This window comes from Elephas maximus, chromosome 25 (assembly GCF_024166365.1).
Source record: "Elephas maximus indicus isolate mEleMax1 chromosome 25, mEleMax1 primary haplotype, whole genome shotgun sequence".
NCBI classification, from domain to species: Eukaryota; Metazoa; Chordata; class Mammalia; order Proboscidea; family Elephantidae; genus Elephas; species Elephas maximus.
In genome coordinates this window covers 30,176,488-30,193,220 of record NC_064843.1, presented here as the reverse complement: position 1 = coordinate 30,193,220, position 16,733 = coordinate 30,176,488, and the positions used below count along the sequence as shown (strand labels likewise).

The following is a 16,733-nucleotide window of genomic DNA, read 5'->3' as shown; positions in this document are numbered from 1 at the left end:
CCTCCACTTGCCCCACTCACTCTGGGCCACCAACAGCCACCATCCAGGCGGGGCAGGAAGGGGGGGATCTCTCTGTAAAAATAAGCCCCATCCCCCAAACCAAACCAAACCCAGAGTCTACAAAGGAAGCCTTTCAAAGGGGGAGGGTCATTTTCTGTGTGTGTATTTCTTTAAAAATGGCAGAGCTGCAGGAGACCGGGGCTGCACAGAAGACCAAAGAAGGGACCCCACAGGAGGGACCCAACACCAGTCCAGAAACGAGTGCTGAGCGAGTGTGCACTCACACGTGGGTCCCCTGCACACGTGATGCCATCGTCCACCAGGCGCCGAAGAGGGACAGCAGGTTCCACCACGCACCCAGCAGCATCTGCTCATCCCGCCCTGCACGCCTGGGCACCGTGGTCCAGGGCGGCTTGGCGCACCCAGCCCTGTGCACACGCACACGCACACGCACACGAGGCCCTGCGACGCCGCTCCTTCCTCCCCCGTGTGCGTGTCCATCCCTCCTCGGGCTCATCTCTCCTTCGCGTGGCTCTGTGCCCCACGGGCCCCCTTGCCGTCACCCCCACCGGCGCGGGCACCGCTGCACAGGACACCCGTGGGGCCGTCCATGGCGGCAGTCTCTTTGGAGTCGACCTGGTTGACCTCCCGGACGAAGAGGATGAAGTGGACGTAGAGAGTGTTCAAGTGGCCGTGCAGCTCGAGGGCCAGCGTCTCCTTGAAGTGTGACGAGTAGATGGGTGCCAGCGCGTGGAGCAGGTACCTGCAGACCTTCTTCACCAGCGCGTCGAAGGACGGCGGGGAGTCCCGGCCATACTTGGTGGGGAAGACGTCCTCATCCGTGACCAGCTTCTGAGCAGAGCTCAGGACAAAGTCCACCTGCTGTGGGGCCGTGCACTTGACCTTCTCGCCCCGCTTATCGTACCGGCAGTACTGGGTGTTGCAGGCAGCCGTGGCCTGGCACGTCTCTCCCGTGCAAAGCTCCGAGATGTGCTGTCCTGCAGGTTGCTGTGGTGGAAGAACGTGGTGCTGTTGCTGGCCAGCCACTCGCTGAGGTCAATCTCCCGGAGCAAATCTCTACAGAAGCAAATTGTTAGGTCTTTCCCCTGTGGAGCTCCTGGGTGCGTTTGAACTGCCAAACTTTCAGTAGGCAGCTGAGTGCTTAACTTGTCCCGTGAGGGTGTCTTTAAGTACAATAAAAACAAAACAAAACAAAACAAAAAACAAGCAAACAATAGCTGGGCCCTAATCAGACTGTTGAAAAAAATTGCTGCACCTCCAACATTGACCTTTAGGTGAGGAAGGGAGCTAAAATGAAGCCAAGTTTTCAGAATGAAAGCACAACTGGACAGTGGGTTTGTTCATCATCTTCCCTCTGGCTGGGTTACATTCTTAGTTATGAGTATGTGTAAGTGTGTACATGTGAGTGAGAGTAACCATAGTGAATCCTTGGGTGCCTGAGAGTGTCAGTCATGTTTTTGTGTGACTTGTCTGGGTGCCTGTGTGTGTGTATGTGTGTATCTGTGTGTATATGTGGGTGTGTGTCTGTGGGTGCACCTGTGTGTGTATGTATAAGTTTGTCTGTGTATATGTGTCGGTGGGTATGCCTGTGTGTATGTGTTTAAGTACATGTGTGTATCTGTGTGTATCCATGTGTCTGAGTATCTGTGTCTGTATGTGCATGTGTGTTCTGTGTGTGTATCTATGTGTGTGTGTCTGTGTGTCTGTAAGCTCCAAGAAGTCAGGGGCTGTGTGCCTAGCACAACCACTGATACACAGTAGACGCTATTTGTTGAATGAATAAATGAATATGTGTGAGTGTATATCTGTGTGCCTGTGTGTATGTCTGTGTAAGAGGTAAATTTGAAGAAGGCAGGGGCCATGTGCCTAGCTACATAGTCACTGTACACAGTAGACACTCACTATTTGTTGAATAAATGAATATATGTATGAGTGTATGTGTGTCCCTGTGTGTGAGTGTGGGTGTTTGAGTTGTCTGAGTGTGAATACGAGTGCTCAAGCCACTGTGGGGGCCCCACATCCGTTTATGGGTCCAGGTTTCTGTAAGATCCCTGCCCACCAACTTTATGTATAATTACTTGCTTTGTTTTGTCTCTGAGGGTCTGCCAGGGGCCTCCCTATGAGGGACAGTGGGAGCTTTCTTGCGGACTTCTGCCCCCCTGAGTGTGTTCCCACTCCCTTGCTTGGGGCCCTCCCTGCCTGGGGAGCCACCCTTCCCATGAGCCTGGAACCAGCCCTCTGTTCGGACCTTTGCTTCTGTGTGTCTTCCAGAGGATACAGATGGCAGGAGCGAGGAATCGGAAGCACTTGGCAATGAAGCAGCCATTCACTGTGCAATCCCTTCGGTATTCATCGCAACAATGCCTGCGCTGATGGGCTCTGCGTGCTGAATGCAGCCTTCAATGTGCAATCCAGCAGGAATTACGGTGTTGTGTGGTCCTCATCACGTCCACTTATTGTCAAGTGGTGCTGAGAAGTCTCCCGCTCGGGATGAGGGAACCACTTGTTTTAGCAACTGATTTCCGAAACCTCCTCTGGGTTGGGGTTTCTGCGAAGCTCCCGGTGATGTGTTATTGTTACTGGTTTGTGTTTTGGACACTAATGTGCTCTGCTGAAGTATGTAAATTGCCATAATGTGAGGAAATGAGATATAAAAATAACTCTGGGGCTGCAAACGCCAGAGGAGCTGGCAGAGCCGCAGCCTTTCCTGGTCTAGCCTTGGGCCCGAGGGGCGGCTACAGCAGACAGCACTGAAGACCTGAGAGCCTTGGAGGAGGGACTCTTGGGAATGACTCTGGGGCCTGAGTGGACCACTGCCCACCTTCCTCCAACTGTCCAGCAGGACTCTCTGAGATGGGCTGGTAAGCTCCTCCTCAGGAAGGCAGTGATGGGCTGGAAGTGGACTGTCCCTTTCTTTCACAGCTGTCATATGTTGGCTTGGTCAACCCAACTACAGGCTCTGCTCTTGCTGGGGGGAGCCACCACCTGGCTGTTCAGGTGCCTGTACTCTCAGGAGGCAAACTGTATCCATTGCATTCACTGCTGGTCCGTGGCCTGTTCTTTCCCTTCCCTATTCTGGGCTGTGTGGTGGGGCTGCCCCCTGCAGGTTGTGTTTCCCAGGGTCCCTGGGTCTGGCCAATGGGAAGCAGTGGTGGAGACTGGAAGGCAGCAAATTAATTTAGTTAATATTAACATATAATATTAATATGTAATTATTAATAATGACATCAATAATTTTATTAATATCAGTAGATAACCACTCTGTCCTGTAGTGTCACTATGAGTCGGAATCAACTTGACGGCACTGGGTTGGGATCAGTAGATAATATTAATGATAAATATTAATATCGTCAATGCTGTCTTCCAGACTTGAGATCACCGTATTAAATTAGATTGAATTATCGTCAGCCAAAGCCCCCACATGCCCCATCCCTATATATTTATTTTTAATTTTATATAAGCTGTTGCCAACTGGTGTCTCCCCCATCTCATGTTTCTGTAGATGGTTTTGGGACCCTATTACAGCACTTGACAAATGGCTGTATCAAATGCTACTTCCTTAGACTGACCCTTCATGCCAATATGTTATTACCTCCTGCAGCCTCATTTGCTCATTTCCTCTTGGCTTCATATCATCCATAGTCTGCATTTTCATCCAAATCACTGACAAAAAATGCTGGATACAATAAAGTCAATGACAGAGACCAGTGACTCACCAGTAGGCATTGGCACTCATCTGCTAGACAATGATTTGTAAGACTTATTCTATCACCTGTTCAGCCATCTCTCCAGCCAGGTTTATAAGTCTTGTTGACAAGGATATTTGGAGACAAATTGTCAAAAGTCTGCTGGTGCCCAGCTCTATGTCCTAGCACTCATCTTACCTTCATTCTTTCTTCAGCTGATTTTAACCTTGTCCATGGCTTCAATTTACATAGGCACATGGCAACATACCCAAATAGTCTGTGCTCAACATCTACTGGAAAAAACCTCAAAAGTCCTTCTGAGTATGTAGATTTGGATGCCCCTGAGACAGTTTCAACATGGCACATCCTAATATGGATTTATGATCCTTCCCTTCTAGATCCATTCCTCCTCCTCCACCTGTTAGCTCAAAGAGTGGCACAGCTTTCCAGTGTCCGTGTCGTATCTGGATATTGGCTATCTGTCTCAGGCTGAGTTCTCTAGAGAAGCAAAACGAGTGAAGTGCATAGCATACATACATGCATGCATGCATACATACATACGCACATATGTATATATATATTTACCTCAAGGAAAAGGCTCACACAGTTGTAGAGGTTGGCAAGTCCCATGTTTGTGGGTCAGGCTGGAGGCTTCTGACTCATGTAGCTGCAGAGATTGACAACCCAAAATCAGCAGGTCAGAAGGCAGGCCACTGGCTCACAGACTGCAGAGGCTGACAAATTCCAAGATCAGCAGGCAATACGGCAGGCTGCTGGCTCACGTCCCAAGAACCAGAGATCAGATGATGACAAGCTGGATGCAGGATCCGCAGCAAGCCAGTGAGCTTTACCAGAATGTCTGTATATATTGGATACAGGCTACACCCCGGAGGAAACTCCCCTTACAACTGATTGGCTGATCACATCAGATCACATCATGGAGGATGACTATATCATTACATAACTGCCAAATTGCATCATTACATTACTGCCAAACTACATCATTATATAATTACCAAACTACTGAGAATCATGGCTCAGCCAAGTTGACACACAACCTTAACCATGACACCATCCAATCAGTCGTCAGACGTGCAGATTCTTTTTTGAAACCCTTGACTTCACTCTGTTCCAGACAGTGCCATCTGGGACCAAGCTGCCATCCTCATTTGCCTAGATGTCAGTAGTCTCCTTGCACCCTCTTCTTTCACTTTTGCTCCCCTAAAATCCATTCTCATAGAGTAGACAGAGCATTCTTTCTAAAATACATATTTGATATGGTCACTGTGTTGCTTAAGACTCTTCAATGGCTCCCTAATGCTTTGTGGATGATATACCTACTCCTTAACTAGGAAATTCTAGAAGAACTTTTATAACTTGACCCCTGCATATTCCTCCAGCCTCACCTTTCTTCATTCTATTCTTTTCCCCCTGTTATCTACCCAAACTGAATTATTGGAGCTCTTGCAAACTGAATTATTGGAGCTCTTAAACATGCTGGGAGGCTCTTGCCACTGGCCTTTGCACACGCTGTTCTCTTATTTTGCCTTATCAACAGAATGAGTCTTCTAGGACTCAGCGCACACTTCACCCTCTCCAAAGGGTGCCTTTTATGATCTTCCATTTCTCAGCTGGAGGCTCCTTCTTTGTACTCTGAGTCTTTGGGCTCAATGAGGGTAGAGATGATACCAGAAACAACTAGTTGCCCTTTGGTCCCAACAATCAGATTAGAGTAAAACTTTAAAAATGGGGAGAATTATAGGATACTTTATGAGATTTTATGGATTCTAGGATGAAATTGGCTCTGTTGTTAATGTAGTCTCTTAATGACTTGGATGATGGAAAGAAATTCTTAATGTTAAACCATTGACAGTTACATGGAGCCCAGAGAACAATGCAAAGCAACTCTTTGCTTTTTCAGCCGAGCTGAGGATGAATGTAAAGCCAGTCCTGCCTGAATGGGCACCGAGAGAAGGAGTCCCTTCTCTTTGGTTTCCTTCCCTCTTCTCCTTTCTCCCCATGGTCCCTTTATCTCTTTCGTCATCTTCACTCATCTCCAGACACACAGTGCCATTAATTTTGTCCTCAATGAATAAGAGGCTGGGATGTGTATTTTGGGGTCTTTCAGGTTCTGCTGGTATAAAGGAAATGGCCCCATCAGGTCCAGCCTTAGAGCCAGGCACCTACAAGACACAAAAATCCCTTTATCGCTTATGTTGACTCTGTTATGCTTGCAGATTCTGTCTTTTTCCTTCTCCTTATCAGATATTTTATATTTTCTTATGTTGATAAGGGTCAGAGGCCCTGAGGGGATTAATAAAGTTCCTCAGCCAGGAAGGGGATGAAGGGGGTAAGGGCACCCCATTCTGCCCTGCTGAGAAAAAACAAGAACAGTGATAACAACTACAGCAAAGCCAAAACATTTGCTGCTTCTTTATAGAAGGCCCTGATGCTCAGATATACGGGGTAAAATGCCTAAGGTTGTACAGCAAGAATGCGTTAGAGGCAGAACTCCTACCAAGATCTCTGATCCCAAGGCCCATCCTCAGTCCGAGGAAATTTGTCCCTCTTAATAGGAATGTGCTTTGACTTCCAGCCAGGGCCATTAAGAAAACATGGTCTGAGAGTGTTTTGCAGGGTGTGGCAGAGTTATCTCTTGGTGGTACAGTGGTAGCCAGGGGTTCTTAAGTCATGTTGGGCTGTGTAACATGATGACAGATGGTCCTAGGATCCCCATATCCTCGTCTTTGCAGATGGTAATGCCAGGGTCATCCCAGTCTGTGGCCTCCTCCACTGATTATTCTCCATTCCCACACAGACCCACAGCCTGAGTTTCCTTCCCACGTAACCTGCTCTATTCTCAATGGGAAGACGAGCAGAGGGTCATGGGTCATGCCAGCACGAGGAGGTTCCCATGAACACCTTTTGGACTGCTTATTGCTGTGGTAATGTACAGCCTCCCTGCTGAGAAGGGAGCAAAGTTAGGGCTCATTTAACTGGAAATCTAAAGGACAGCACCTGCCACAGCCTACACAGGAGAATTTATTAGAGTCTGTGTTGATGAGCTTGGAGGGAATAGGATGATTCATGATGGGGCCGCCTGCTGCCTGATTTACAACCCCTCATTTACATGTCGCTAAAGTCAATTGGTGTGTGTGGAAGGTCATACTCAACTAGAATTGTGCTCACTAAATCTCTGGGGTTTGGTCTTCTAGACATGTTGTGCCCAGGTCACAGGCCTCAAGCTCCTCTGATCAGAGGAAGTAACAAAGATTTGGGCCAAAAAGTCTCAACAAGGGCAGTGGCCAACCCCAGGTAGACCTGGTCTCCTAATTGACCTCTCATATTTGGAAGGCTTTTGACTCTGGGTCACTGTTAAGAATGTGAGACCTGGAGTGAGATAGTCCTGGGTCTGAATTCTAGCTTTGCCACTTTCTAGCCTTTCTACCTCGGGGTAGTCACATATCCTTTCCAAGCTTTGATTTCTTCATCTGTAAAATGAGAGTGATAATAACACTAACTTAAGGGTCATGAAAATTAAAAGAGATAAAGTATTTAGAACAGGGCACGATGTATGGTGATATATGGTGGTACTTGGTAACCAACAATCAATGTCAATCATGAGATTTTGTAGCATAGTAGTTAAGTGGTCTATTTTGGGGATCAAAATTACATGTGTTCAAATCTTGGTTCTGCCACTTAATAATTGTAACCCAGGGAAATGTACTTATAGTCTCTGAGTCTTGTTGTTTTTATTTGTACTGTATGGATAATAGCACTAATGCTTAGGGTTGAGGTAAGCTTGGATTAAAGGAGGTAATGTAAGTAAATAGAACCCTCGGCATGGTGCATGGCACTGCTGAGAGTATATGTTAGCAAAGAGGAGGAAGTTTGTGATGAGTCCTGATTTGGACTCAGTCCCAGCCTGAGAAGATGTCTCAAAGCTTGTCCTGTGTGAACTGCAACTCTTGTGCATTTTTGACAAGAGTGATATACCTCATCTATAAAACCAAAGGTTTCCACTTCTTTCTTGACCTGTTTTCAGGAACAGCTATAGCCTCTGTTATTTACTTTGTTGGGCCTCCCCCAATGTTACTCCTTCAAAGTCCCCTTCTTAAGATCTACCTTTAGCCCACAAACACATCAACCCTCCTTTGACTAAGACCTGAGACTTCTCTCCATTAGTTTGAACTTGGATCATCAAAGTGATGGCTAATGGATTCTTTCCATGGTGGAGGCTGCATTGACATCCAAAATTAGACTTTGCACTTACCCATTTCTAGGGTATGTTATGAGGGGTCTATGCATTTGAGAAACAGCTTGTGACCCCAGCTAACATCATGAAGCTTCCTGTTCTATTGACCAATAACCCTAGGCAGAGCTCTAATGGCTACCTGCTCTGGCCGCTGGGCAGTGGGGACCATGGTTGAGTCAGCAGCCAGCCCAAGGCACACAGAGTGTGGATCTGCTCAGGAAACTTATGCTGAGTACAGAAAATGATGAATGGAGATGTGACAATTACAGGATATTTTTCCTTCTTCCTTCCTTCTCTTAAAGAAAGTTAATAAGTGATGTCTTTTTTTGAGGTAAAATCTATAGAATCAGCATTTCCCATATCATAATGTTATTTTCAGAGTTTAAAAAATCTCAGAGTTGATATCTTTTGGCAGAGTTAGTTGACTTATTTCCAGTGATATTTCCTGATTCTTCTTTCAAAAGAAAGCCAATGAACTATTTGTGATGTGTTTTATAATCAGTTAATCATAAACATAGTAAAAAAAAACATAGTAGCTAGTATTTATTGAACGCCTTCTATGTGCCAAGTCCTCTGCTTGATGCATTGCATACTGATCTTCTTTCATCCTCACAAAGACCCCAGGACAGAAGTGTTTATATTATGGTAATTACTTCCACTGCTCCGGCATACAAACCCTGAAACCTGAATCTCAGTGGCTTAGTGTAGTAAAGTTTTATTTCTTACTCTTGCGTAGATCAGGGTGGGTAGGGTAGCCCTCCTCCATGTTGTCATTGCAACAACTGGAACTCGTAACCTCCAAGGTCACCATGACAGAAGAAGGTGGAACTGGAGACTTTTACGGAATGTGTTTAAAGGCCAGGCCTGGGAGTGGCTGACATCACTTCCGCCCACACTTCATTGACCAAAATTTAGTCTCACAGCCCCAAACTAACTGCAAGGGAGGCTGGGAAATGTTGAGGACTACGTGGATGTTTGGTGGGCACTAGCACTATCTGTTACATGTCATTTCTATTTGATTCAGAAGAGTTAAGCAAGTTTCTCTGAGTTGCACAAATGGTAAGAGAAAGAGCCAGCAACTGAAGTGAGGCCTCTTGACCTCAAAGCCTATATATTATATCAGGTTGACAAACTGTGGCCCGTGGGCCAAATCCAGCCCATCACCTCTTTTTTTTTTTTTTTTAATAATTTTTATTGTACTTTAAGTGAAAGTTTACAAATCAAGTCAGTCTCTTACACAAAAACCCATATACACCTTGCTACACACTCCCAATTACTCTCCCCCCAATGAGACAGCCTGCTCTCTCCCTTCACTCTCTCTTTTCGTGTCCATTTTGCCAGCTTCTAACCCCCTCCACCCTCTCATCTCCCCTCCAAGCAGGAGATACCAACATAGTCTCAAGTGTCCACCTGATCCAAGAAGCTCACTCGTCACCAGCATCCCTCTCCAACCCATTGTCCAGTTCAATCCATGTTTGAAGAGTTGGCTTCGGGAATGGTTCCCGTACTGGGGCAACAGAAGGTCTGGGGGCTATGACCACCAGGGTCCTTCCAGTCTCAGTCAGAACATTAAGTCTGGTCTTATGATAATTTGGGGTCTGCATCCCACTGCTCTCCTGCTCCCTCAGGGGTTCTCTGTTGTATTCCCTGTCAGGGCAGTCATTGGTTGTAGCTGGGCACCATCTAGTTCTTCTGTTCTCAGGATGATATAGTCCTGGTTCATATGGTCCTTTCTGTCTCCTGGGCTTGTAATAGCCTTATGTCCTTGGTGTTCTTCATTCTCCTTTGATCCAGGTGGGTTGAGACCAATGGATGCATCTTAGATGGCTGCTTGCTAGCGTTTAACACCCCAGATGCCACTCTTCAAAGTGGAATGCAGAATGTTTTCTTAATAGATTTTATTATGCCAATTGACTTAGAAGTCCCCTGAAACCATGGTCCCCAGACCCCTGCCCCTGCTACGCTGACCTTCAAAGCGTTCAGTGTATTCAGGAAACTTCTTTGCTTGTGGTTTAGTCCAATTGTGCTGACCTCACCTGTATTGTGTGCTGTCTTTCCTTTCGCCTAAGGTAGTTCTTATCTACTATCTAATTAGTGAATGCCCCTTTTCCACACTCCCTCCCTCCCCCCTCTCGTAACCACAAAAGAGTGTTTTCTTCTCAGCTTAAACTATTTCTCAAGTTCTTATAATAGTGGTCTTATACAATATTTGTCGTTTTGCAACTGACTAATTTCACTCAGCATAATGCCTTCCAGGTTCCTCCATGTTATGAAATGTTTCACAGATTCCTCACTGTTCTTTATTGAGGCGTAGTATTCCATTGTGTGAATATACCATAATTTATTTAACCATTCATCTGTTGATGGGCACCGTGGTTGCTTCCATCTATTTGCTATTGTAAACAGTGCTGCAATAAATATGAGTGTGTATATATCTGTTCGTGTAAAGGGTCTTATTTCTCTAGGATATATTCCAAGGAGTGGGATTGCTGGATGGTATGGTAGTTCTATTTCTAGCTTTTTAAGGAAGTGCCAAATTGATTTCCAAAGCGGTTGTACCATTTTACATTCCCACCAGCAGTGTAGAAGTGTTCCAATCTCTCCACAGTCTCTCCAACATTTATTATTTTGTGTTTTTTGGATTACTGCCAGCCTTGTTGGAGTGAGAGGAAATTTCATTGTAGTTTTGATCTGCATTTCTCTAAAGGCTAATGATCACCATCACCTCTTTTTATAAGTAAAGTTTTATTGGGATACAGCCGTGCACCATTGTTTGTGTTTTCTATGGCCGCTTTCATGCCTTAACAGCAGTCTGGAGTAGTTGTCACAGAAATGGAATTGTTGCAAAGCCTGAAATTATTATTACTTGACCCTTTGCAGAAGGCCTTTTGCAGAAATTTGCTGACCCCTGTTTTACGTGTTACGCTAGATTTTTAGCTCATTTTGCATCTCCCTGACCCAACTGGCAGGTAACTGAGAAATTGGAGGTTCTGACTTTAGGCTTCATCTGCGGATGCCCCCCAAAAGGACTAGACTCCTGCTCCTGTTTCTTTTTTTTGAGCTTGAGGTCCTTTCAGCAAAGTCATGATGGGGAAAAATAGTGTAGATCTAGGTTTGCAAACTGGGGGCTTGAGTGGCTGTTGCAGCTGGCAGATTTGCTTTGTTTGATGGGCAAATTGTGTGTGTGTGTGTGTGTGTGTGTGTGTCTGTGCGTGTGTGAAGTGAAGTTCAGTGCCTTTAGGCTGGGCAAGCCATAGCAACCACCACTCTTTACTGCCTTACCCTTGGCTGCTTCATCCATTTACATCTCCTGACTTGCCTCTAAAGGTTTTTGAGTTGGTGGACATTTGACCGAGATTTTTCTTCACCTCTGTGGTGAGCCTTGCTTCTCAGAGGAAGACGCTGCGTATTTGTGGAGGCTAGAGAGATCTGGATCTGGGGGTCAGCTTCAGACTCAGTTATTTGCAGCAGGGTCAGCTGAGACAGGAAATCAGGCCTGTTCACTACTTAAATGCTGTGTAATCTGGGGCAAATCACTTAACTGCTTTTAGGCTTGACTTCTTTATAGGCAAAGGGTGGATAATCATACTATGTTAATCAGAATCCCAAGATAGCCTCTAAGATTCTGCTCCTTGGTATACATGTCCTATATGATCCCCTTCCCCTACCAGCCTCCTGTCAGTTTGCCGTACTATGGTGGTATGTGTTGCTATGATGCTGAAAGCTAGGCCACCGGTATTTCAATGACCAGCAGGGTCACCAATGGCGGACAGGTGTCAGTGCAACTTCCAGACTAAGATTAGGAAGAAAGGTTTAGCAATCTTCAGAATTAGCCAGTGTAAACTGTATGGATCACTACAGAATATTGTCCAATACAGCACCAGAAGATGAGCCCCCAGATTAGAAGGCACTCAAACGACACAGTGGCCGCAACCATGGACTTGAGTATACCAACTATTGTGATGATGGCACAGGACCAGTCAGCATTTTGTTCTGTTGTACATGGGGTTGCTGTGAGTCTCCTCTGACTCACAGCAACGAGCAACAATAACAACACAATCCCCTCCCCTTAAGTGTGGGCAGGACCTGTGAATATGATGGGAGGTCACTTCCATGATTATGTTTCAGAATGTGCAGTGCCCTTGAGGGCTTTCAGCGTAACAGCTGCCACCAGGACTGAGACTTGTTGCTGTCGAGTCGATTCCGACTCATAGCAACCCTATAGGACAGAGTAGAACTGCCCCATAGGGTTTCCAAGGAGCCACTGGTGGATTCGAACTGTCGACCTTTTGGTTAGCAGCTGAGCTCTTACCCATTCTGCCACCAGGCTCCAGGACTAGTGCTTCCAAACCTTCATGTGCACGCAGATTACCAGGGTAGCATGCTGACATGAAGGTTCTGATTCAGTAGGTCTGGACGGGCCCTGAAATTCTGCATTTCTAACAAGCTCCTGGGTGAAGCACTGCTGCTGGTTCCCGGACCACACTTGGGAATCAAGAGGCTAGAGGATTTTAATATTCGTGGTTCACAGAACACACCTTGAGAAACAGTGCTATGTTTAAAGATCTGTTTATATGCCTATTTCTTTCTCCAGAGATCCTTAAACTTCTTTAGATTGTGGACCACCTCAGTACAGAGAGTTTCGCAGCAATTTCAGAGAACTTACAGACTCCGCCATCCCCACCTGTCAGGAAGTCATGTATTCTAGAATTCCAACTTGACCTTGGCACCCCAGGTAAGAATCCTTACACTAGACTGGGAACTCCTCAATCTGTGCTATTATTTGTCCATACAAACAGTAGGAGCTCAATACATGCTTCCTTGAAAAAAAATGGATGGATGAGTGATTGGCTACATGACTGATGCATTTGGTAACAGTATTGTGAAAAACCCAACAGTGTGACTTAGAGAAAACTGACCGCTGGAGCTGGTTGACCTTAACCCCTCTCCTTTCTGCCTTTAGTTTCTTCTCCAGACCCCTAGCAAACTAGGAGTGAAGCTGGGTGACCAGCTGTCCAGTTTGCCTTGGACCGAGTGCTTTCCCGGATGTAAGACTTGTAGTGCTAAAACTGAGATAGTCCCGGAAAAGTGGGATGAATTGGTGACCGCAAGTGAAGGTGAGGATACAGGTGCTCTGAACAACCCTAAGGTCTGCAATGGCCACCAGAGACCCTGACTCTTGCCCTCATGGTCGGGGTTTCTGCCATATCAGCACCATTTGTACATTTTCAAAAGCCCATCTGTGCCCACAAAGGAGTGACTTCCTGTGTGTATGGGCGGCCCTGGGGAGGCTGGGTCTCCGGGAGCCGGTTCTGGATTATAAGCCTTTGAAGACATCTGCAGGGAGGGGATGTTTCCTTCCAGGGGGAAAAAAAAAAAAAACTGCTCTCTTTGCCATGCAAACCAGAAACCAGGAATGGAAATGAGATTTCTAATTACATCGGGCATTTTCAGAGCCACCTGCTGGCTCTGGCACCGCGCTGAGCTTCTGCGATGTGGAGTGCTGGGGAGCAGGCTGGCCTCTGAGCTCGAGCTGCTAGGGGGCCTCAGGTGGGCTTCTTGGGTCAGGGCCCGAGCTGCTGACTTCAAAGTCCTCTTGTAGCTGCATCCAGCTGGGCTGGCAGGGAACCGATGGCGGGACAGGTCTCTGAACTTAGCAGCCGTGCCCTCCCGCTGCTCAGAAAGTCCTAGACTTGGGACTCACCTTACCTCTGTCTCTCAGCGTTCACCAGCTCCAATTACCCGGGAAGGGAAGCATGATGGGTCACATCGAAGGGGTCCTTAACACTGAACAGTCACCGCACTGATTGGATTTGAGTCCTATGGATCAGCCGTCAACCCTCAGCGAGAGCCGAGGACTGGGGCGCCATAAACCAGGAGTGTGCAGGTGACCTGCTATAGGATACAATCAATGCCTGCATGATTGATGGGCTCTTTGTGACTCACTAGGGGAGGGTGAGTTTTCTAAGTGAATGGGCTAAAAGGTGAGGGGACAAGCAAAGGGTGATCTCTATAGAGCCACACTTGTTCACCTGTCACACACAGGATAAGGGGCCAGGGTAAACTCCTTGACAATATTGACAATTCCTATGATCCCTTGGTGGTGCAAACAAATTGTGCTCAACTACTAACCTAAAGACTGAAGTTCAAACCCACCCACCTGTGCTGCGGAAGAAAGGACTGGCAATCTGCCCCTGTAAAGATGACAGCCAAGGAAGCTCTATGGAGCAGTTCTACTGTGTAACACATGGGATTGCAATGAGTCAGAATTGACTCGATGACTAATTTTTTTTTTTTTCAGTTAATATTGACTTTGCTGGTACAGGAAACTGATCTGTCTTCCTGACATGGTGACTCACTGTGTTTTTGGAGGGGAGGGGACAGACAGAACACAGCCTAGTGCATGTCCCTTGGAGGTCTCTAGTGCCTTTTTTTTTTTTTTCCATAACATCATCTGAATCACTGTTTACAAGAAATTCTTCCTTCTTATGGCCTGAAGGATACTGCTATCTCTCGTGCAAACAGTTACGGTGCTTGGCTGCTAAATGAATAGTTACAGGTTTGAGTACATCCAGAGGCACCACAGAAGAAAGGCCTGGCAATCTACTTCTGTGAAATCAGCCACCGAAAACCGTCCGGAGCACAGCTCTACTCCGACACACACAGGGCTGCCGTGAGTCAGAACTGACTTGACAGCAACTGTTTAACTGGTACATCTGAAGCCCTCAGAGACAGTGACAGATGTCATCTTGGGCAGCTCTTTGGCAAACTCTAGGCCCGGCTTTCTGGGTGGGTGGGGAAGGGATGTCGTGGGTATTCCAAGATTCAAGAAAGCCACTCTAGAAAGAAGCGAGAATCATAAATGTTACAGGTACTGCCTGCTCTCAGCATGATGGGAATACCTTCTAAAAAGGTAAAGACTGTTAATTCATTTTATTTAAAGGCAGTCACGTCTTTAATTCATATTTTTTTTGCTGCTTAAATTCCCTTTTGTGTATTATTTCATCAGATACACCTTCTGAGGAGGCGAGGAAGGCATTATTCGGTGTGTTTTGCTGGTGGGGAAATGGGCATATGAGAGCAAGTGCATCATTTGATAGCTAAGCTTGAGCCAGGGGCCTGGTTTTCTGCCCCAGATTTTGTCTCCTATCCTCCTTCTCTGGTGTTACTTATTTGACTTTTACTCTATTTGAGTCTTATTCCGCGCTCACCTAGCAATGACTGAGCAGAGGACACTAAACTCATCTGGTTCCTTTTAGGAAACACCCGTATTAGGGGCCCACTTCCTGTTACTTTACAAACAATGTAAACGATTTTGGTTTTTGTTTTTTATCACTAAAGGCAAGAAGCCCAGCTATGAGAAGGAATGCAAAGGTGAGAATGAACGAGAGCACAGGAGACCAGGGAGGAGACAATACAGTATACAAACGGGTGCATCATCTCAGACTGCATGCCTGCCATTGAGCTGGCTTATAAAGAGATGGACCTCAGTCACCCCAGAGAGTATCAGTTACCCCAGCCCAGCACGTTTGTTAATGTACAGTAGATATCGTTGTTGTTAGCTGTTGTAGAGTTGATTCTGACTCATGACCACCCCATGTGTGCAGAGCAGAACATACAAGTTGCAAAGATGGAATTGACTTGATGGCAGTGGGTTTTACGCACATATATACCTACCTACATACATATGGAGCCTGGTGGTACGGTGGTTAAGATCCCGGCTGCTAACCAAAAGGTCAGCAGTTCAAATCCACCAGCTACTCCCTGAAGCCCTATGGGGCAGTTCTATTCTGTCCTGTAGGGTAGCTATGAGTCAGAATTGACACTATGGCAATGGTGTGTGTGTGTGTGTGTGTGTGTGTGTGTGTCATCTTTATGGAAACAAAATGCCAGGCCTTTCTCCTGAGGGGCTACTGAGTGGATTTAAACTGCCAACCTTTAACAGCCAATCACAAACCGCTTGCACTACCCAGGGCCAACTATGGATTACGCTGGGAAGGAATAAATAGGTAATTCAACTAACAAAAAATATTTAGTGAAAACCTCTTCTATGATGAACATTAAAATCAGTATCTAATCAGATCCCCACACTAAACCTGTCACCATACGCAGATCGCCATGTCTTTCTCCTCCGGAGTGGTTTGAACAAGCTCAGCAGCTCCATGGGAGAAAGACCTAGTGATCTGCTTCCATAAAGATTACAGGCAAGAAAACCCTATGGAGTAGCTCTATTTTGTCACACATGGGTTCTCCACGAGTCTGACTCGGCTCAAGGGCAATGGGTTTTGGTTTTTTAGCATAAACCCTGTGGGTCAGCAGGCTGGGCCCTTCATGCTCTCCTTGGAATGGGTCATGTCATCTCTCTGCTTCTGAGCTTTTGCTCCAATGGCCTCCTATTCTCACCTCCAACTACCATCCTGCCCTGGTGCTCTTATGGTCCACCTCAACCCTATTTCTCCCAGCCCCTCCCTCTACAACATCTGTCTCTTCCTTCTCAGAGCCCCAAATGATTTCTTCTGAGCCTGGCACTTATCAAGAGACAGATTTGGTTCTGAATGAGCTGTTTCCTACCTCAAGCCATATTCCTCCCCAGTGGGCTGGAAACTCTTTGAGGTAGTTACAATTGGGGGTAGATACAAATTTTTTTAAAATTAAATTCCCTATACAATTTAATTTAATTTAAGGATATTACATTTAAGGATGAGCCATGAATAATGCTAACATTTTCTCATTGCCTTCAACATGGACCCCATAATAACAGCTAGTATTTA

The 16,733-nt window shown here is 46.2% G+C and overlaps 1 pseudogene; it reads right to left on the bottom strand.

Moving 5' to 3' along the window:
- Positions 1 to 513: 513 nt before the first annotated feature.
- On the bottom strand, positions 514 to 2,374 carry LOC126067326 (MOB kinase activator 2-like; annotated as a pseudogene).
- Between the last annotated feature and the right edge of the window lie 14,359 nt (positions 2,375 to 16,733).